Raw genomic sequence first — 23,395 nt, forward strand, 5'->3', positions numbered from 1 at the left:
CAGTTTTACAATTTATTCATATTATATTGACATTGATTAAAAAAAAAAAAAAAAAAAAAAGAAACCATGCAGAGTTTAAATATTTAGGGCCAGATTTCAACTGTAGCGCTATTTAACACTGCAGCTTGAGCATTAACAGCGTTAGAAGTAGAAAGTTAAACTTAAAATATTTCGAGCACGATAACATATTCCCTATAGAAGTCAATGGAGCAAAAAAAAGTGGAAGAAAACCCTACTCGCACGCAAACCTGATCATATATTATCAGGTGCACTAACACGACATGAAAATATGAATATTTCACATTCCAATGTTCTTCACGTAGCAGAATATGTTCTATTTATTTATAAATATATATATATATATACTATATATATATATATATATATATATATATATATATAATCAGTGTTTTTCAACCAGTGTGCCGTGAGAGATCCTCAGGTGTGCCGCGGCAGACTGACAACAGTGTGACATATTTTTAAAATTTTACTTGTTTTGATGTGACAGGCAGGCATCATTTACAGCCATGACATATTGACATTCATTCACAGACAATCATTATGATTGTTTGTGAGTGAATGTCAATATGTCACGTATAGTTTGAAGGAGGCATGGCATGACAGCACAGTACAGTACGTGTGTGTGTATATGTATGTATATGTATGTATATATATATATATATATATATATATATATATATATATATATGCTGTATTAGGCTACAATGTGTGATTTTGTAAAATTTTGGGATGGTGGTGTGCCGCAGGATTTTTTAATGTAAAAAAGTGTCTTCCTCTTCCTCTTTTTCCCCCAAACCCTCTTTGTCGTTACAGGTCCTAAAGAATAAGAATATTGAAGGAAAGGAACAAGTAACTCGTCCTAAGATAAAGAGCAAAGATGTCCCTTTAGGAAAAGGACAAGATGGGCAGGAAGAAGGAGAAGGCAGAAGACAAAAGAAGGACTAAATCTTGCTGTTCTTAACTTGTCTGACTTTTCACTGAATAATGATCATGTGAAGGTCCTTTCTAGGGGTTTGGGCTTTGCTCCCACTCATGCATTCTCTGCATTTTCCACACTACTTGATATAAATAGGTTTGTCTGCAAATTGGCACTCAAAAGATTTTTTCATGAGTCTGAGTCTAATGGAGCTTCATTTCTAACAAATCAAGGCACCCATGACACAGTTCAGGTTGATACTCATCATGTGTCCATTTTGAGATTTGATGATATTGTAACATTAGAAACACTGAGAAACCTGGATTTGGGTGATGGGGAACTGGATGATTATCATATACAGAAACCTAAAAAATCCTCATCCAATTTCTACCTCATTCAGTCCAGGGAAATGCATTTAAAGATGTTTCAAAAGAAAGTTGAAAAGGAAATGTTATTGTTTAGTGAGAGGGTGAACTCATCAGGTACTAATGACAAAACTAACAATCTGAGTAGAAAAGAAAGGTTAGCTATTAAGCAACTTGGAGATAACCACAACATTGTCATCAGGTCTTCGGACAAGGGTGGCAATGTCGTGGTTCTAAATAAATCTGATTATATGAATGAAGCAATTAGACAATTGAGTGATGGTATTACCTATAGACAATTGACATCTAATCCTACTAACATTTTTAAAAATAAGCTTGATAAACTTGTTGATGAAGCCATTAGTTTGGGGATTTTAACACAAGGTGATAAATCTCATCTGATTCCTTTGCACCCAGTAACTCAGACCCAAAACCCACAAGAGTTTAGTCAACCCACCCGGCCGCCCCATCATATCTGGGATAGGCTCATTGTTTGAGCCATTACCAGAGTCTGTTGACTCTATCCTTCAGCCGTTGGTACAGGGCCTGAGCAGCTATTTAAGAGACTCGGGACACCTTATAACTTTGTTGGAAGATATTGGGTGGTCTGAGGATTTTAGGTGGGTAGTGGTTGATGTTGTTTCATTATACTCTAATATTCCCCATCATTTGGGGATAAAAGCTATTGATTATTTTCTGCGTTATAGGATTATTGTTTCTGAGGAATATAGAATTTTCATCTGTGAGTGTGTTGAGTTCCTATTGTCCCATAATTTTTTCATGTTTCACAGCAAATACTATTTGCAAATCTGTGGTACGGCAATGGGGGAAAAATTTGCCCCCTCATTTGCTAATTTGTTTATGGGATGGTGGGAACTCAACTTCCTCTATGATATGGCTAATCCCTTTAAAGATCACATACAATTATATATGAGATATATAGATGATCTCATTTTTATTTTTAAGGGAGACTTTGCTTTTGAGGATTTCTTGAAGACAATTAACGATAATGAGTTTGGTCTCAATTTCACAGGATTGACTAATAGGATCGAGGTAGAATTTTTGGACCTCAGATTATTTAGTTCTGCACAAACTAATTCAATTATCACGGATACGTATCGTAAGTCTACAGCGGGCAATACTATTTTGCATGCCAGGTCCTGTCACCCAAAGCATTTAATTAAATCAATCCCGAAGAGTCAATATCTTAGGCTTAGAAGAAATGCATCCATGGATTTACTCTTTGAGAACCAAGCCAAATTACTTACTTAAAGGCTATTAGCTAGAGGATATGACCAGAGTTTACTGTCCAGAGCCTTGAAAGAAGTTAAGGATAAGCCCCTGGATAGTATTAAAAGTAAGGCTATTAAGCGGCCTGAGAATCTTCCTAATGAATCTATTGTTTTCTCTATATCTATGTAATACTCCTCACAATACAAAGAAATTTGTGATATTATCAAACACAATTTGACATTTTTACGAGGAGATGAAATTCTTTCTTCTTCTGTTGACCATATTAAATTTGTGTCAAGAAAGGCACCGACTTTGGGATATAAACTTGCCCCGAGTATGGTAACTAGTAATCAGAAAAAAGGTAGAGTCACTTGGCTTAACATGAAGGGTACTTTTCAATGTTTAGCTACCAATTGTGGTACATGTGCAGTCATATCCAAGGGTGATACATTCAATAGCACTTCTACAGGTCCTGTACATAAAATTGATCACTATGCTAACTGTGCTTCCACTTTTGTGGTTTACCTCTTAGAGTGTAATTTTTGCAGGGCACAATACGTAGGTCAGACCTCATGTTGTCTCAGGTCAAGAATAAGAGAACATAAAAGAGATGTTAAAAACTATGTTAAAGAGTCCAGTATACCAAGACATTTTAATGGGTTGCATTTTACTCATGTTCCCGACATTAATGTCAAGGTGATTGATGTTGTGAGATTGCCACCTAGGGGTGGCAATAAATATAAAATCCTCATGAAGAAAGAATTATATTGGATTTTTCTGTTGTATACCAGGGAGCCAAACGGCTTAAATAAGGAATGGGATATTAGTCTTTTTATTGAATGAATTAATATATCAGCTTTATCATCATTGCATTGGATAGATGGGACAAACCGACACAAGTTTATATTGCCCTTATACACTAGTACTGAGTATATATTTTTTTAGAAATTTGGTTCTTAGATTTGTTTTTGTTTTTTTCTGGTTAGTTTGTCAAGTACACTTAATGCAATAATTTGGATGAATTTAAACATTATTATTATTGTTATTTTTGTATTATTTCCGTTTGATGAATAAGTTAACCTAATATCCCACATAAAATATCCATCAGCATAATGTTAGTGAAGACAATGCCTCTATATTTGTTCACTTGTTATATGTAGGTAGACGTGGGTCTCTTGTTTCTATTACGGCCTTGAATTTGTTGAGTCATTTGACATCACTTACATTATTTACTAACGTACGCGATTTGTTCCATAGGTATAAATAAATAATGTTTGAGTTTGTGTATTTATATATCTTACATTTCTCCTATTATATAAACCATTTTCTAATTTTTTGCTTGTATAGAATATTGAACATTATTGTAACTTAATCCCTACATTGACTAGTATGGTCCTACATGTAATTTCGTCATAAAGGTATCTCGCAATGTGTCATAATTAGCCACTATATTTTGATTGGCATATTGACTCTTTTTGAAAATTGAAAATAGTTATAATAACACTGTCCCACATTGCGGCTTGCAATTTATGACTGTATTTTAAAAATTTAAATATTTAAACAAATTAAACATGTTATTATAGACAACTTGTTACTTTGTTACTTTGCTACTTTGTTGCTTTGTAAATAGCCAGTGGATTTCTGTGAATCCTTCCTTTTCTCATGTTTGTTTGTTTTTTGTGTCTTTAAGTATGCTGTCACTCCCATAAATGAGTATGTAGATCTGATTGGTGGTGGCAGGGTATATACTTACCTTGTTCTTACTTACCTATTATCCTATGATTAAGTGCCGCACTGCACGAAACGCGTATGACCACGCCCCTTTTTCCCTCCGTGTTATGCTGTGTGTTTCTTCAAAGGAATAAAGCTCCGCTTTTTATACGGATCTGTGTATGCTGCCTTTTTGCATTTGTTCAAGTTTTTAGGACACGCTCAGTCCCCTCTATTTTGGTTGGCACCTCAATACTTCGACTTCAATTTACACCAGCAGTGCCATTTGTTCTCTGCTTGTGTACGGATTTCCCTGCTGATCTACTGTCATGTTACAGTTGTGGACTCTTACCCTTTTTCAAGCAAACTCTTTCACACCTGTAATTGGATCATCGCTTTTGCTATAAAGCTCACCTTGCAACTCTCATCATTGCTTGTTATTCTGTCTCCAATCAAGCTCTGTATCAAGCCCCTCCTCTGGGTGAATTACCGGTCTCAATCGTTTGCTATTCTGACTGACTCCTCATCCTTTGCTCTAACAACTTGCAACTTCCGGCTTCATTGCGGTGACGTCACACGCCGACTTGTCCTCACGGCTGCAGCTGCTACCGCCGCGCTCTCCCTACTCAAACTTATTTTCGTGCAGGTTTGATTTACATTTGACTCTTAATGTTCATAAGCCTTATCTCTGACATTGATTATCATTGTTTGCAAATTTGTGAATATCGTTACTCCATATTTATACCATCTTATTATGTTTACCGGAGTCTCCTTGAACATATGATATTATCCTTACTTAGTTCAGCTACCTCATCTCCATCTTTGATTCAGTAATATCTTTTGAAAGTTATTATTGCATGTTGCTATATTTTTGTCCTTACTTATTTTTCCCTTGCCATATATATATATGTCTAACATTTACCCTCATATGAGAAATTGGCAGGAATATCCATCTGTATATGAGGTAATATACAGATGCATTTCAGATGCCATAGAATAAAATTGTATAATCTTCTGCGAAGTATAAAGTACTTATATGTTCAGTCTCCGCCAATCTGCAGGAGTTATTACAAACATACATATTGTTTTGCTAGGAATGAGATCTGCAACTGTGATCCTCATAATCATTAAGTTAACTATCATTCACAGGGCGTTTATGATAGAAATAACAAGCCACAACATGGATCCAGCAGACCTTGTTAAACATGTTCAGGTTCTCACAGATAGAGTAGAGACACTCACACAAGGTTATAATAGTTTACACCAGGAAAATACAAATTTAAAATTGTATATAAATGAAAAATTACAATCAATGAGCTCCTCAAACTTAGCATCAGATCCACAACCCAGTCCACCAGAGAAATTCTCTGGAGATAGAAGGCAATACAGAGAATTTAAAAATGCTTGCCTTTTGTACTATGCACTAAAACCAAGATCATATCCTAATGATCACTCTAAGGTATTAACTACAATTTCTTATCTGAGAGGAGAGCCCCGTAGCTGGGCTAACACATTTTTTGAGACTGATGACCCTATCCTGTACTCTTTAGAAAATTTCTTTAAAGCTATGAGTCAATTATATGACGACCCAAATAAACAACTCACAGCAGAAAACACTATGAGGTCATTGAGACAAAATAAACGACAGGTGGAAGAATATATTACAGACTTTAAAAAATGGTCAAAGGATACACTCTGGAATGACCTGTCACTCAGAAATCAATTCCGGTTAGGGTTGTCTGATGCGATAAAAGATGAACTGGCGAGAGTTCAGCTACCTGAATCTCTTGAAGATTTAATTAACCTTTGTATAGTTCTTGACAGAAGAATTAGAGAAAGGAGAGTAGAGAGGTATCAGTCAGATCACTCAATAAGAAAAACATACACTCCAAACTACTCAGAACATAGCATTAAAGTTACTAATAAAGACCCACCTGAGCCAATGGACCTAGGATTTATTAGAGGACCCTTGAACCAACAAGAGAAACAAAGAAGACGCAGCAACAACCTGTGTATGTACTGTGGAGCGTCAGATCACACAGTTAAAGACTGCTCCCAATTGCGCACAAGGAAGGGTAAGCAAATAACTACTGCTAACTGTTTATCAACATATAGTAAACTATCAACTCACTGTCTACTATCTATTCTCTTACAGTGGGACCAACATCAACTACAAACCCAGGCTATCCTTGATTCTGGGGCTAGTTTGAATTATATTGATGCTGATTTTGTTAACCAAAATAAAATTCCATTAATTAAAAAAGCAAACCCCACTGTGTTACGTTTTATTGATGGAAAATCTATTTCCTCAGGTCCTATACAATACCAAACTATTCCGCTAAGAGTTATTTCCAAACAGAACCACACAGAATATATAACATTTGATGTTATACCTTCACCTCTTTATCCTGTAATACTTGGTATTACCTGGTTATCCTTACATGACCCTAATATTATTTGGTCAAACTCTACAACTGAGTTCACTTCAGATTATTGTAAAAAGACTTGTTTTCACTCTCATGTTCTCTTAACTGACACATCCTTAATACCCCCACAATATCAGACATTCTCTGATGTTTTTGACAAAAAGGAGGCAGAAAATTTGCCTCCTCATAGAAAATACGATTGTCCAATTGATTTACTACCTGGAGTGGACATTCCATACGGGCATATATTCCCTTTATCAGATTCAGAATTAGAATTCCTGAAAACATATCTGGAGGACAACTTAAAAAAAGGGTTTATTAAACCTTCTACTTCACCTGCAGGAGCAGGAATTTTCTTCGTTCGGAATAAAGATCATAGCTTAAGACCTATTGTTGATTATCGCGAACTTAACAAGCGCACTGTTAAAAACCGATACCCTTTACCTCTAATTCCTGACCTGATTGAAAGGTTACAAGGTGCAAAATTCTTCACAAAACTGGACTTGAGGGGTGCTTACAATTTAGTTCGAATCAAATCAGGGCATGAATGGCTGACTGCCTTCCGTACCCGATATGGGCTATACGAATATACGGTCATGCCCTTCGGGCTATGTAACGCCCCAGCGACTTTCCAGTTTCTGATTAATGATATTTTTAAAGATCTACTCGATATATTTATAGTGATTTATTTGGATGACATTCTCATCTACTCAAAGTCTTTCGATGAACATATTCAACATGTGAAAGTGGTACTCACTAGGTTACGTGAAAACCACCTCTACGTAAAACTTGAAAAATGTGAATTTCACACTAACAAGATAACCTTCTTAGGTTATACTATTAGTTCTGAAGGAATAAACATGGAAGAGGATAAGATCTCAGCGATCTTACGTTGGCCGAGACCCACTAACAAGAAACAAGTCCAAAGATTCATGGGCTTTGCTAATTTTTATCGGAAATTTATACGGAACTTCGCACATATAACAAAACCTTTAACTAATCTTACAAAGAAGAACACACCCTTTCACTGGGGAATTGAAGCACAAACAGTCTTCGATAATTTAAAGAAATCTTTCACCAGTGCACCTATTTTGCACTTTCCAAACCCAAAACTTCAATACATTCTTGAGGTAGATGCCTCCAATGTTGCAATTGGAGCTATTCTCTCACAAAGAGAGAGTTTGGAAAAGCCATTACATCCAGTAGCTTATTACTCACGAACCTTAACATCGGCTGAAGAAAACTATCCAATAGGAGAAAAGGAACTTCTCGCTATTAAAAGTTCTATGGAACACTGGAGACATCTTCTTGAGGCCACTTTAAACCCTATACTGATTTACACAGATCATAGGAACCTCCAGTACCTTAAAACTAACAGGACTTTAACATCCAGACAGGTACGATGGAATCTCTTCTTTAACAGGTTTAACTTCCTCATAACATACAGACCAGCTTCTAAAAATCGTAAGGCAAATGCTCTCTCCCGACAATTCGACATTTCTCATGATTCTAACAAAGAGGGAACAATTATCTCTTTAGACCATTTCCTAGGTCTTACTCTTGATCAAAAACAACTATTTTCTGATAAACAGTCAACTGATACCAATATACCAAAAACAGAACTACAACTTCAAGTTGATGGGTTGTATTACCATGATCATCAAATATATGTACCGGAATCTCTCCGTAAAATGGTGCTTCAGACTTTACATGATTCAGCTCTTTCTGGACATCCAGGTATCACTAAAACACAAGAACTTGTTAAAAGATTCTTCTGGTGGCCATCAGTAGCACAAGATGTGGCTGAATATGTTCAGTCATGTAAGATTTGTGTAATCTCCAAAAAAGGGAAGAAAGCACCATTTGGACAGCTTTTACCTTTGCCAACTCCAGATCGGCCATGGCAGGATATCGCCATAGATTTTATAGTGGACTTACCTCCAGCTAACAAATTTAACACCATAGCTGTTATAGTTGATTTGTTTAGTAAAATGGTTCATTTTGTACCATACCATAAGCTACCAACCGCTTATGAAACAGCCACTATAGTTTACAACAACATCTTCAAATTGCACGGATTACCTAACTCAATTACCTCGGATCGTGGTACACAATTTACCAGTAAATTCTGGCAAGAACTTTGTACAAAACTTGGAATCACAAGAAGGTTGTCTAGTGCTTACCATCCTCAAAGTAACGGACAGACAGAAAAAACCAATCAGTGGGTAGAACAGTACCTAAGATGTTTTACCACTGCTCAACAGGATAATTGGTCTGATCTTCTGATACATGCTGAATTTGCCTTCAATAATACTTACCACAATTCAATAAAGAATACACCATTTTATGTAAATTATGGCTTCCACCCAAATTATCACTGGGAAAACAGTATTCAAAGTAAATGCCCAATGGTTAATCAAATGATTAACACCATTGCTGAAACTTTCACTTCAATTAAGGATAACATTTCGTTAGCTAAGAAGAAACAAAAGTTCTACTATGATACACGTAGATCTATCTCTCCAAATTACGCTGTAGGTGATTTTGTTTGGCTTTCGACCCGTAATCTCAAACTCCACTATCCTTCTAAAAAACTTTCATCAGTTTTCATAGGACCATTCCCAATTACCAGAGTTATAAATCAAAATGCAGTTACTCTAAAATTACCAACTAATATGAGAATACATCCAACCTTCCATGTATCTCTGTTAAAACCATATAAAAAGCTCAGAGACCACAATCCTATTATACCCAGTATTCCTCAACTCTTAGTTCCTTCAAGTGAATATGAGGTTCAAAAGATACTTGATTCAAGAAAAGTTGGAGGAGTACTCCAATATCTGATACATTGGAAAGACTATCCTGATGAGGATGACTCTTGGGAGCCTGCTACACAAGTTTCTGCACCTCGTTTGGTTGCTTTATTCCATAGAAGACATCCTGACCGACCCACGCCTGATCTCCGGAGGTGATCTTTAGAGGGGGTGTCCTGTCATGTTACAGTTGTGGACTCTTACCCTTTTTCAAGCAAACTCTTTCACACCTGTAATTGGATCATCGCTTTTGCTATAAAGCTCACCTTGCAACTCTCATCATTGCTTGTTATTCTGTCTCCAATCAAGCTCTGTATCAAGCCCCTCCTCTGGGTGAATTACCGGTCTCAATCGTTTGCTATTCTGACTGACTCCTCATCCTTTGCTCTAACAACTTGCAACTTCCGGCTTCATTGCGGTGACGTCACACGCCGACTTGTCCTCACGGCTGCAGCTGCTACCGCCGCGCTCTCCCTACTCAAACTTATTTTCGTGCAGGTTTGATTTACATTTGACTCTTAATGTTCATAAGCCTTATCTCTGACATTGATTATCATTGTTTGCAAATTTGTGAATATCGTTACTCCATATTTATACCATCTTATTATGTTTACCGGAGTCTCCTTGAACATATGATATTATCCTTACTTAGTTCAGCTACCTCATCTCCATCTTTGATTCAGTAATATCTTTTGAAAGTTATTATTGCATGTTGCTATATTTTTGTCCTTACTTATTTTTCCCTTGCCATATATATATATGTCTAACATTTACCCTCATATGAGAAATTGGCAGGAATATCCATCTGTATATGAGGTAATATACAGATGCATTTCAGATGCCATAGAATAAAATTGTATAATCTTCTGCGAAGTATAAAGTACTTATATGTTCAGTCTCCGCCAATCTGCAGGAGTTATTACAAACATACATATTGTTTTGCTAGGAATGAGATCTGCAACTGTGATCCTCATAATCATTAAGTTAACTATCTTTCACAGGGCGTTTATGATATCTACGGATGTGTTCCTGAGCCATGCTACTTCCTCCCTTTGCATAATAATAATAACACCAATGGTAGTTTTAATAGTAGTATAAATAGGACAAAATAATCCTGTGTACTCACACTAAATAAAATAAAATTAATTTCAAAATATAAAAAAAGCAATTTCTGGAAAGAAAATTAGATTATTAGCTCCAGTAAAAATCATACATTGTAGATAAAAACGTTTATAAATATAATATGTATCTTGTCAGCTCAAAGTAAAAGTAGCAAATAAAATAGCTAAAGAGTCCGAGAGATGTGATAGTCCAGGGCCCTCAAGGGTACCTACTTACATTCCGCACGCTCAATCAATATAAGGTAAGAATTTCGCTGTAGGTGGAGTGTTAATCCTGGATACCAGGGAGCTTCACATCAAGCAGTTATTGTGAATCTGTCTGACTTGGACATCAATTTCAGGGCGTTCAACCACTAGACTATATGATCATGTATACAGTATATGAATATATGTATATCTATATTACTCAGTATATAAGTACAACATACACCCAGTGCTGCACATGACTCAGCGGGTCAGTAGGAGTATATATACAGGGCTGCCACTAGAAATGTTGGGGCCCCTTACCTATTGATCAGGCCCCCCTTCCCCCTCCTTTGGCATGTGCAATTTTTGACCAAGTGACTAAAACGTATATGCACTTTATTCTTAAGTGTAGTCAAACTTGGAAATGTTGTAAAGGTGGTAACACACAAACACAGAAACACACAGACACACTCATACACTGAATCACACACTCACACATAAGGATTCACATATAGACCCTCTAGCACCCACGCAAAGAAACACACAAACACACTCAGACACAGACACCCACACAGACACTCAGCACTTGTTTACATTGTTCTGACAAGTAATGAGGTAGACTATAGTTTTGTCAAAAAAGGAGATTTACAAGAGAAAATATGGAGTTCTAATGATCTTTTTGTTAAAGGAGATGCCAACTATATGATAACAACAGCATGCAGTGACTGAAAGGAAGAACCCTGAACTACCTAAACAATATTTTAAAGGTTAAGTGCTGGATTGGTGACTTCCAGAAAGGTCTCATTAGTCTCAAAGTCTGTAGAAAGATGTGAATAATCAGTAGTAATATCCTAAAAAGGAACAGACAATGAACACACACACACAAACTCAAACACAAACTTGCACATACACCCAAGGAAACACCCACAGAGACAGCCTCAGAAAACTCACAAAGACATATACACTCACAGACACCCACAGAAAACACACAGACATACACACAAACAGAGACACCCACAGAAAACACACAAATACATACACACGCAGAGAGACACCCACAGACAACGCACAAAGACATACATACACACACACCCTCACAGAGACATCCACAGAAAACACAGACATATGCACACACACTCACAGAGAAACCCACAGAAAATACACAGAAACACCAACAAAAGCACAAAGACATAAACACAGTCACCCAGGTTGACATATGTTTGGGATTTTTCCCCCACATTTTCCCCAACCAAGAGCACCACTTCAAATCTGGTGTACAAATGTTCCCATCTGTCAGCTGTACTTATGGATTTTGAAAATGTTGTACTCTATATGGTCTTGGTGGAACCATAAGCTGTGGTACTCAGTCTCATACCATTAGATCTGGTTAAATACAGGATTTAGATTTGTTTGTATCTATTTAAAAAATAAATAAGTTGTAGTGTAAACTAAACAGTGTCAAGTTAACCTGTCTCATTTCAAACACTGAGCAATCTTAGCCTGAGAGTATACAATTTTATGCAGATGTAAAAATCTTAGATGACATGCCTCCAGGCATCTGGAAAGTCCTTGCATAAAGGGGCAGTAAACTAGAATGTAATTAAAATTTATATATAAATAAAAAAAATCATATGTGCCAAAAGGGTACCTACCATTTGTGTATTGAGGAGGAAACATTTCTACATGGTTTTAAATATAGAATTTCTATAGCATTGTCAAATAATCATAAATACACTGCTGCAAATTGCTAAACAAATGTGTTTTTATGGCCCCCTAGCCCCACCATACAACTACCACACTGAAGTTACAATCTGAAATTGCACAAAGAAATAAAAAAACATTTACTAAGTAACTCCTACCTCCACTGCAAATGAAAGGGACTAACTTTTAATTAAAATTACAATATAACTATCTTTAAAAAAATGAAAACTTACCTGTGAAATAAGTTTAAACTATAAATTAACCTAACATAACTATTCTAATAAAATAAAAAAAATACTTCCAATTAAAAACCTAAATTAAAAATTTAAAAAAACCTAAGACTACGAAACAATTTGAAAAAAAAATCTAAAATTACAAAAAATAATAAACACTAAATTACGAAAAATAAAAACTCTAAGCTTACAAAAAATAATAAACGAAATTATCAAAAATAAAAACAATTACACCTAATCTAATAGCCCAATAAAAATAAAAAAGCCCCCCTAGCATAAAAACACTCCCAAACCTACAATAAACTACCAATAGCCCTTAAAATTGCCTTTTGCAGGGCATTGCCCTAAGTTAAACAGCTATTTTACCTTAAAAATTACTAAGCCCCCTAAAAGTAAACCCTCCACCCAACCAACCCCCCAAAATAAAAAACCTAACTCTAAAAATTCCTAAGATACCCATTGCACCTAAAGGGGCATTTGTATGGGAATTGCCCTTAAAAGGGCATTCAGCTCTTTTACAATTGCCCAAAACCCTAATCTAAAAAAAAAAAAAATGACAAAAAATCCTAACACTAACCCTATAAAATCTACTCACAGTTCCTTAAGTCCTGACATCCATCTTCATCCAGGCGACGAGGCTATCCTGGAAGACAACCTGTGCAGAGCGTCCTATTCATACGATCACAGCCGTACACTGAAGTTGAATGCAAGTTAGCCATTTCAAAATGGTGTACCTTGCATTCCTAATGGCTGATTTGATTCTTCAAATTCAAATCAGCCAATAGGATGAGAGCTTTTGAAATCATATTGGCTGTTCAAAACAGCCAATAGGATTAAAGCTACTTAAATCCTACTGGCTGATTTTCAGTTTTTCAGACACATCAGATTGAAATATTAACATGCAAATGCCTGTTCATTACTTTACAAGATGCTAATTTGGACACTAATAATCAACCAGTATCATGAATGTTGTGTCAGAAATAGATAAAAATGCTAAGGTGGTAGGTAACACACTTAGGATTAAAGACTTGCGTTTACATAATAAAAGTTTATTTTGTCCATCTAATACACATTTCAGCATTGAGACCTTTGAACGATTGGTATTATCTGATTTGGACAGATTACAAACAAAAGTAAGTCAAACTAGATTGCAGAGGAAGTCTAAATATGTTAATTTTACAGCAGTGGACCGATCAGCCCTTAAAACTCTTAAGGCAAGGAAGTTGATAAGGGTGGTGCCACTGGTGTATTTAACAAGCTAGACTCTAAAAAAGAAATATATCAACAACAGTATGAATAATGTCTATTCAGCCATTGCAGGCAATCCTATTCTGAAGATCATGAAAGAGATTCAGTGTACGGTTCAATTTGCATTAGGCAATGCCATCATAGATTATAAAACTGCCAAGTTTCTGCAGGTTAAAGACCCCTTGACACCTGTATTATACATTCTTCCTAAGATACACAAGTCTTTGGTTGCTCCTCCTGGATGCCCCATCGTCGCTGGCACTAACTCGGTGTTTTCAAATTTAGTTTCTTTTTTGGATAATATACTTAGTCCTTTGGTGGAGCAATCAAACACTTTTGTTAAACACTTTTGTTAAAGATTTTTTGAATAAATTGAACAATTTGCAAATGCATACTGACAAATTTATTTTGTTCAGTTTAGATGTTACAAGTTTGTACACATCCATTTTACATGAAAGTGGGTTAAATGCTGTTAAATATGCTTTACACTCTGCAGGTTTATATAGCATTAAACAAATTAACTTCATTATGCAGCTACTGGAGATTATTCTGTATAATAACTTTTTTCTTTTTGAAAACTCTTTTTATCTCCAATTGCAGGGTACAGCAATGGGCTCTTATGTCGCCCCTAATTATTCCAATATTTACATGAACACATTTGAAGAGAAATTTGGCTTTGAGAATAAGCTTTTTTTGTCAGTGTGGCACCACCTGGTGGTGCTACATTGACAAAATTTTAGGTATATTGGTGGGTGACATTGGAGCCCTAGAATTCTTTATTGATGAATTAAACCACTCCACTACTAATATAAAATTAAAATTATCATGGATTGAGATTAAAATTGATTTTTGGAGGTTACTGTGATCAAAGATGGTTTTGGGTTCAAGACAGATATTTTTAGGAAAGATCTCTGAATTTTCTAGGCAAAGTTTGGTTATTCAGAAACATTGGGATATATTAAGAAGGTGCAACTCCAATATAGAAGAATTCCTACAGCCACCTATGCCGGCTTATAAACGTAGCAGGAGTCTATGGGATACATTAATTAAAGCTGACATTGGATCTGGTGAAGGTTTAGAACAAAATTTTATTACCAAAAAGAATGTAGGGTGTTTTCCTTGTTTGTGTTGCATAAATTGCAGCTCTATTATTAATAGTGATGTCTCGAATTGTTCGCCGGCGAATAGTTCCCGGCGAACATAGCTTGTTCGAGTTCGCAACGGCGGGCGAACATATGCGATGTTCGATCCGCCCCCTATTCGTCATCCTTGAGTAAACTTTGGCCATGTATCTCACAGTCTGCAGACACATTCCAGCCAATCAGCAGCAGACCCTCCCTCCCAGACCCTCCCAGCTCCTGGACAGCAGCCAATTTAGATTCATTCAGAAGCTGCTTTCTTAGTGAGAGGAGGGACAGTGTAGCTGCTGCTGATTTAATAGGGAAATTGATAGCTAGGCTAGTGTATTCAGTGTCCACTACAGTCCTGAAGGACTCATCTGATCTCTGCTGTAAGGACAGCTCCCCAAAAAGCCCTTTTTAGGGCTAGAACAACAGTCTGTTTTTTTGTTTTTTTCCCGTGTAATCTAATTGCAGTTGTCTGCCTGCCAGCATGTGTGTCAGGCTCACAGCGTATACTGTGCCCACTAGCCCAGTGCCACCACTCATATCTGTTGTAACAGTAGAGTAAATTTAAAAAAAAAAAAACTTTTTTGACTGTGAAACATCAGTCTGCTAGTGTAATCTAATTGCAGTTGCCTGCCTGCCAGAATGTGTGCCAGGCTCAAAGCGTATACTGTGCCCACTTGCCCAGTGCCACCACTCATATCTGGTGTAATAGTAGTGTAAATTTAAAAAAAAAACTTTTTTGACTGTGAAACATCAGTCTGCTAGTGTAATCTAATTGCAGTTGCCTGCCTGCCAGCATGTGTACCAGGCTCACATCGTATACTGTGCCCACTTGCCCAGTGCCACCACTCATATCTGTTGTAACAGTAGTGTAAATTTAAAAAAAAAAAACTTTTTTGACTGTGAAACATCAGTCTGCTAGTGTAATCTAATTGCAGTTGCCTGCCTGCCAGCGTGTGTGCCAGGCTCACAGCGTATACTGTGCCCACTTGCCCAGTGCAACCACTCATATCTGTTGTAACAGTAGTGTAAATTTAAAAAAAAAAAACTTTTTTGACTGTGAAACATCTGTCTGCTTGTGTAATCTAATTGCAGTTGCCTGCCTGCCAGCGTGTGTTGCCTGCCTGCCTTGCCCAGTGCCACCACTCATATCTGGTGTAACAGTAGTGTAAATTTAAAAAAAAAAACTTTTTTGACTGTGGAACATCAGTCTGCTAGTGTAATCTAATTGCAGTTGTCTGCCTGCCAGCGTGTGTGCCAGCCAGGCCCACTTGCCCAGTGCCACCACTCATATCTGGTGTAACAGTAGTGTAAATTTAAAAAAACAACTTTTTTGACTGTGAAACATCAGTATGCTTGTGTAATCTAATTGCAGTTGCCTGCCTGCCAGCATGTGTGCCAGCCCCACTTGCCCAGTGCCACCACTTATATCTGTTGTAACAGTAGTGTAAATTTAAAAAAAAAAACTTTTTTGACTGTGAAACATCAGTCTGCTAGTGTAATCTAATTGCAGTTACCTGCCTGCCAGCGTGTGTGCCAGGCTCACAGCGTATACTGTGCCCACTTGCCCAGTGCCACCACTCATATCTGGTGTAACAGTAGTGTAAATGAAAAAAAAACACTTTTTTGACTGTGAAACATCAGTCTGCTTGTGTAATCTAATTGCAGTTGCCTGCCTGCCAGCGTGTGTGCCAGGCCCACTTGCCCAGTGCCACCACTCATATCTGTTGTAACAGTAGTGTAAATTTAAAAAAAAACTTTTTTGACTGTGAAACATCAGTCTGCTAGTGTAATCTAATTGCAGTTGCCTGCCTGCCAGCGTGTGTGCCAGGCTCACAGTGTATACTGTGCCCACTTGCCCAGTGCCACCACTTATATTTGGTGTAACAGTAGTGTAAATTTAAAAAAAAACACTTTTTTGACTGTGAAACATCAGTCTGTTAGTGTAATCTAATTGCAGTTGCCTGCCTGCCAGCGTGTGTGCCAGGCTCACAGCGTATACTGTGCCCACTTGCCCAGTGCCACCACTCATATCTGGTGTAACAGTAGTGTAAATTTAAAAAAAAACTTTTTTGACTGTGAAACATCAGTCTGCTAGTGTAATCTAATTGCAGTTGCCTGCCTGCCAGCGTGTGTGCCAGGCTCACAGCGCATATTGTGCCCACTTGCCCAGTGCCACCACTCATATCTGGTGTAACAGTAGTGTAAATTTTAAAAAAAAAACTTTTTTGACTGTGAAACATCAGTCTGCTTGTGTAATCTAATTGCAGTTGCCTGCCTGCCAGCGTGTGTGTCAGGCTCACAGCGTATACTGTGCCCACTTGCCCAGTGCCACCACTCATATCTTGTTTAATAGTAGTGTAAGTGTACATTTAAAACAGAAAAAACTTTTTGGACTGTGAAACATCAGTCTGCTTTTTTGTGTCAGGCTCACAGTGTATACTGTGCCCACTTGCCCAGTGCCACCACTCATATCTTGTTTAATAGTAGTGTAAGTGTACATTTAAAAAAAAAAAAAACTTTTTTGACTGTGAAACATCAGTCTGCTTTTTTGGGTCAGGCTCACAGCGTATACTGTGCCCACTTGCCCAGTGCCACCACTCATATCTTGTTTAATAGTAGTGTAAGTGTACATTTAAAACAAAAAAAACTTTTTGGACTGTGAAACATCAGTCTGCTTTTTTGTGTCAGGCTCACAGCGTATACTGTGCCCACTTGCCCAGTGCCACCACTCATATCTTGTTTAATAGTAGTGTAAGTGTACATTTAAAAAAAAACAAAAAAAAACTTTTGGACTGTGAAATATCCGTCTGCTTTTTTGTGTCAGGCTCACAGCGTATACTGTGCCCACTTGCCCAGTGCCACCACTCATATCTTGTTTAATAGTAGTGTAAGTGTACATTTAAAAAAAACAAAAAACTTTTTGGACTGTGAAACATCAGTCTGCTTTTTTGTGTCAGGCTCACAGCGTATTCTGTGCCCACTTTCCCAGTGCCACCACTCATATCTTGTTTAATAGTAGTGTAAGTGTACATTTAAAAAAAAATGACAGGGAGAGGCAGGCCACCCCGCAGGTGCCGTCGTGGTCGTGGTGCTGTGATTCACTTTGGCCCTAGAATAATGCCCAGTGTTCAGAGGCCACGTACCATGAACTCGGACAAAGTTGACTTTTTAACACAGGACACCCAATCTTCTATAGCTTCCGCTCCGAACCTTGACGCACCATCCTCCTCCAGCTTAGCTTCGGGCATCTCTCAAGTTACCACTCGCCCGCCTGCCGCCACCACCAACACTAGCACCACAGCCGCTTCACTTGATCTGTCAGAGGAGTTATTTACACATCAGTTGGAAGAAATGAGTGATGCGCAAGCATCATTGACAGAGGATGTAGATAACAGTGATATGTCTCAGTCAGGCAGCATTACAGACATGGACGTACGGTGTGATGATGATGATGATGTTGTACCCGCTGCTGCTTCCTTTGTTGATTTGTCAGATACAAGTGAAGCGGTTGATGATGACGATGCGTCTGTGGATGTCACGTGGGTGCCCGCTAGAAGAGAAGAAGAACAGGGGGAAATTTCAGATGGGGAGACAGAGAGGAGGAGGAGGAGACGAGTTGGAAGCAGGGAGAGGTGGTCGCAAGGAGCTAGTGGCACAGTCAGACAGCATGCATCGGCACCCGGGGTGAGCCAGACAGCACACCAATCAACGCATGCTGTTGCCACCACCAGAATGCCGTCAGCGCAGAGCTCAGCAGTGTGGCATTTTTTTTTGTGTGTCTGCCTCTGACAACAGCGATGCCATTTGCAACCTGTGCCAAAAGAAACTGAGTCGTGGGAAATCCAACACCCACCTAGGTACAACTGCTTTGCGAAGGCACATGATCGCACATCACAAACGCCTATGGGATCAACACATGAGTAGAAGCAGCACACAAACTCAAAGCCGCCATCCTCCTCCTGGTCCAACATCTTCAGCCACATCAACCACTGCTGTCCTCCTTGCCCCCTCTCAAACATCCGCCACTCCGTCTCTCTTCTGGAGCATTTCCTGCTCATCTGCCTACAGTCAGGTGTCTGTCAAGGACATGTTTGAGCGTAAGAAGCCAATGTCACAAAGTTACCCCCTTGCCCGGCGTCTGACAGCTGGCTTGTCTGAACGCTTAGCCTGCCAGCTTTTACCATACAAGCTGGTGGTAGCTATTGGGACACCGCAGTGGAAGGTACCCGGACGAAAAATCCATGCCATATACACGTCCCCTAGTGCCGCAACTGCCTCTGGGAACCTTGCCATGGGTCACAGACCGCACGTCTTGTAATTCTCTGTCTGGGAAATTATCTATCTATCTATGAAATCTATCTATTTATCTATCAAATCTATCTATCTATCTATCTATCGTATCTATCAAATGTATCTATTGCATCTATCTATCTATCTAATCTATGTATCTATCTATCTATCTATCTATCTATCTATCAAATCTATCTGTCTCGTGGCCTGACTGTTATCTGACAGCCACTTGTGTTTCGGCCATGCCATATACATATCCATGCCATATACACGTCCCCTGATAGGGGACGTAACAGGGATTAAACTGATCAGAATAGTACTACTTAACACACCACTCATATCTGGTGGCACTATAGATTGCACGCGCAGTGCCCCAAATTTGAAGCAGGAGGACCGACCAAGCGTCTTTTTCCATCTCCCGGTTCCTAAAATCCATGCCATATACACGTCCCCTGATAGGGGACGTAACAGGGATTACACTGATAGGAATAGTACTACTTAACACACCTTATAATAACGCAGAGAGAGGCAATGCAGAGAGAGGAGCCTGAAGAAGAGGAGTCAGAGGAGGAAGGTGGCTTTGAGGAGGTGGAAGACCAAACACAGCAGGTGTCCCAGGGGGCTTGTTGTCACCTTTCGGGGACCCTTGGTGTTGTACCTGGATGGGTGGAGGAAGAGACCTTCAATGACATCAGTGAGGACAAGGAACGGGACATGGCTAGCTTGGTATCCAACCTTGTGCAAATGGGGAGTTTGCGGTTGTGCAAATGGACTGTTTGCGTTTTTTTGCGGTGCGTTAAAGGGACAGTCTAATAAACTTTCATGATTCAGATAGAGCATGTAATTTTAAACAATTTTCCAATTTACTTTTATCACCAATTTTGCTTTGTCTCTTGGTATTCTTAGTTGAAAGCTTAACCTAGGAGGTTCATATGCTAATTTCTTAGACCTTGAAGCCCACCTCTTTCAGATTGCATTTTAACAGTTTTTCACCACTAGAGGGTGTTAGATTAATTGGTCTGCTTTCTATTGAACATTTCTTATTATCCCATAATTTAATATTTATATCTATTAGTTATTGATCATGTTTTTACATGTTTTTTGTTGAGTGTGACATTTTTGCAATGTTGTGTCTTTGATAAATAATACTGTTTTGCAAATATTGCAACAATTTATAAGCTTATGTATAGATTGTGATCCTCATTGTTTCATAGCTATTTTTTATTGCATTCGGTTCTCATCCTGCAGGTGGCGTAATTGTCAACAAGTATGATAAGTTATGTTGTGTAAAGGGTTAATCACAGGTGCACACCTATATAAGTAATGAGAACTGATGACATATGTATCACATGATTAAGGGGTATTATCCCCGAAACGTTGTGTTTTTAAGATCCTGTCCTGGATATCTGAATAAAGCTGTATTTTGCATGATTGAAGACCACTCTGTGTTTACCTGTTGTGAGCTTTGGTAGTTGCTCATTGTGGGTCTTCATACTGGACTGTGCTGGACTCCACTATTGATTACTAGTCTCACCAACATTACCTGCTGGGTATCCTGTCCTGTGTCTGCAATACCAGTGAAAGCTTTCCTCAAACCATCTGGTATCCTGTGGCAGCCTGTGCCTGCAATACCAGTGACAGCTTTCAGCAAAACAGCTGTACATGCTGTACCTACCTAGTATCCTGTGGCAGCCTCACCAACAATACCGGCTGGGTATCATGTGCCTGCTGAGTCTCCTGGGTCTGCAATTCCAGTGACAGCTTTCCTCAAACCAGCTGTGCCTGCTATATCTACCTGGTATCCTGTGGCAGCCTCACCAACAGTACCTGCTGGGTATCCTGTGATTGCTGAGTCTCCTGTGTCTGCAATACCAATTACAGCTTTTCTCCAACCAGCTGTGCCTGCTGTACCTACCTGGTATCCTGTGGCAGCCTCACCAACATTACCCGCTTAGGTATCCTGTGCTTGCTGAGTCTCTTGTGTTTGCAATACCAGTGAAAGCTTTCCTCAAGTCAGCTGTGTCTGCTGTACCTACTTGTTATTCCATGACAGTCTCACAAACTGTACCCCCTTAGTATAGTGCACTATTGTGAAGTTGTATCAATTGGACTTTCTTTCTGCAACCTACTAGGTTTTCTGAAATTTAACAGGACTCTTATGTTCGGCCCTGAGCATATGATTATATTTACTGTTTCTGTTTATACTTCAGATTGCCCTTTCGCTTATCATTTCAGTAAAGTTTTTTTTAAAATACTTCAGTTTTCCAGTGTATCTATTCCTGCATTGGAACAGCCAATAGAATGCAAGCTCAATCCTATTGGCTGATTGGATCAGCCAATAGGATTGCAATTCAATCCTATTGGCTGATTGCATCAACCAATAGTATTTTTTCTACCGTAATTCCGATTGGCTGATAGAATTTTATCAACCAATCGGAATCTAAGGGACGCCATCTTGGATGACATCACTTAAAGGTACCTTCATTCAGTAAGAAGACTCCGGATGAAGAGGATGCTCCGCGTCGGATGTCATGAAGATGGACCCGCTCTGCATTGGATGGATGAAGATAGAAGATGCTGTCTGGATGAAGACTTCTGCCCTTCTGGAGGACCACTTCGCCTGGCTTGGATGAAGACTTATCCCGGCTTAGTTGAGGACTTCGGCCCAGCTTGGATGAAGACTTCTGCCACTTCCTTGAGGATGGATGTCCGGTCTTCAGAACTGTAAGTCGATCTTCAGGGAGTTAGTGTTAGGTTTTTTTAAGGGTGTATATGGGTGGGTTTTATTTTTAGGTTAGGGTTTGGGCCTGCAATAGAGCTAACTGCCCTTTTAAGGGCAATGCCCATCCAAATGCCCTTTTCAGGGCAATGGGGTGCTTAGGTTTTTTAGGGGGGTTGGTTGTGTGGGTGGTGGGTTTTACTGTCGGGTGTGTTGTTTGTTTGTTTTTTTACAGGTAAAAAAGCTGATTTCTTTGGGGCAATGCCCAGCAAAAGGCCCTTTTAAGGGCTATTGATAGTTTAGTTTAGGCTAGGGGATTTTTATTTGGGGGGGGATTTTTTTATTTTAATAGGGCTATTAGATTAGGTGTAATTAGTTTAAATATCTTGTAATTTGTTTATTATTTTCTGTAATTTAGTAGATAGCTACAATGTAACTATTAGTTATATTGTAGCTAGCTTAGGGTTTATTTTATAGGTAAGTATTTAGTTTTAAATAGGAATTATTTAGGTAATAATATTAATTTTTATTAAGATTTATTGGAATTATATTTAATTTAGGGGGTGTTAGGGTTAGACTTAGGTTTAGGGGCTAATACATTTAGTATAGTGGCGGCAACGTTGGGGGTGGCAGAGTAGGGGTTAATAAATGTAGGTAGGTAGTGTCGATGTTAGGGACTGCAGATTAGGGGTTAATAATATTTAAATAGTGTTTGCGAGGCGGGAGTGCGGCAGTTTAGGGGTTAATATGTTTATTATAGTTTCGGCTATGTCCGGAGCGCAGATCAGGGGTTAAAAATTTTATTTTAGTGTTTGCGATGCGGGAGGGCCTCGGTTTAGGGGTTAATAGGTAGTTTATGGGTGTTAGTGTACTTTTTAGCACTTTAGTTATGAGTTTTATGTTATGGCATTGTACCATAAAACTCTTAACTACTGAATTTTAAATCCATTAGGGATATTGGAGGTAGAGGGTGTACCGCTCACTTTTTGGCCTCCCAGGACAGACTCGTAATACCGGCGCTATGGAAGTCCCATAGAAAAAAGACTTTACAAAGTTTACGTAAGTCGTTTTGCGGTAAGGTCAAAGAAGTGTGTGGTGCCCCTAAACCTGCAAGACTCGTAATAGCAGCGGGCGTAAAAAAAATCAGCATTAGGATCTCTTAACGCTGCTTTTTTACCTTAACGCACAACTCGTAATCTAGCCGCATGTTTGCAGCAAATACAAATTAAAATGTAATGTTTTCACTACAATTTAATTTGTTTTATCCTCTAGATTAGTATATA

This window comes from Bombina bombina, chromosome 3 (assembly GCF_027579735.1).
Source record: "Bombina bombina isolate aBomBom1 chromosome 3, aBomBom1.pri, whole genome shotgun sequence".
NCBI lineage: Eukaryota > Metazoa > Chordata > Amphibia > Anura > Bombinatoridae > Bombina > Bombina bombina.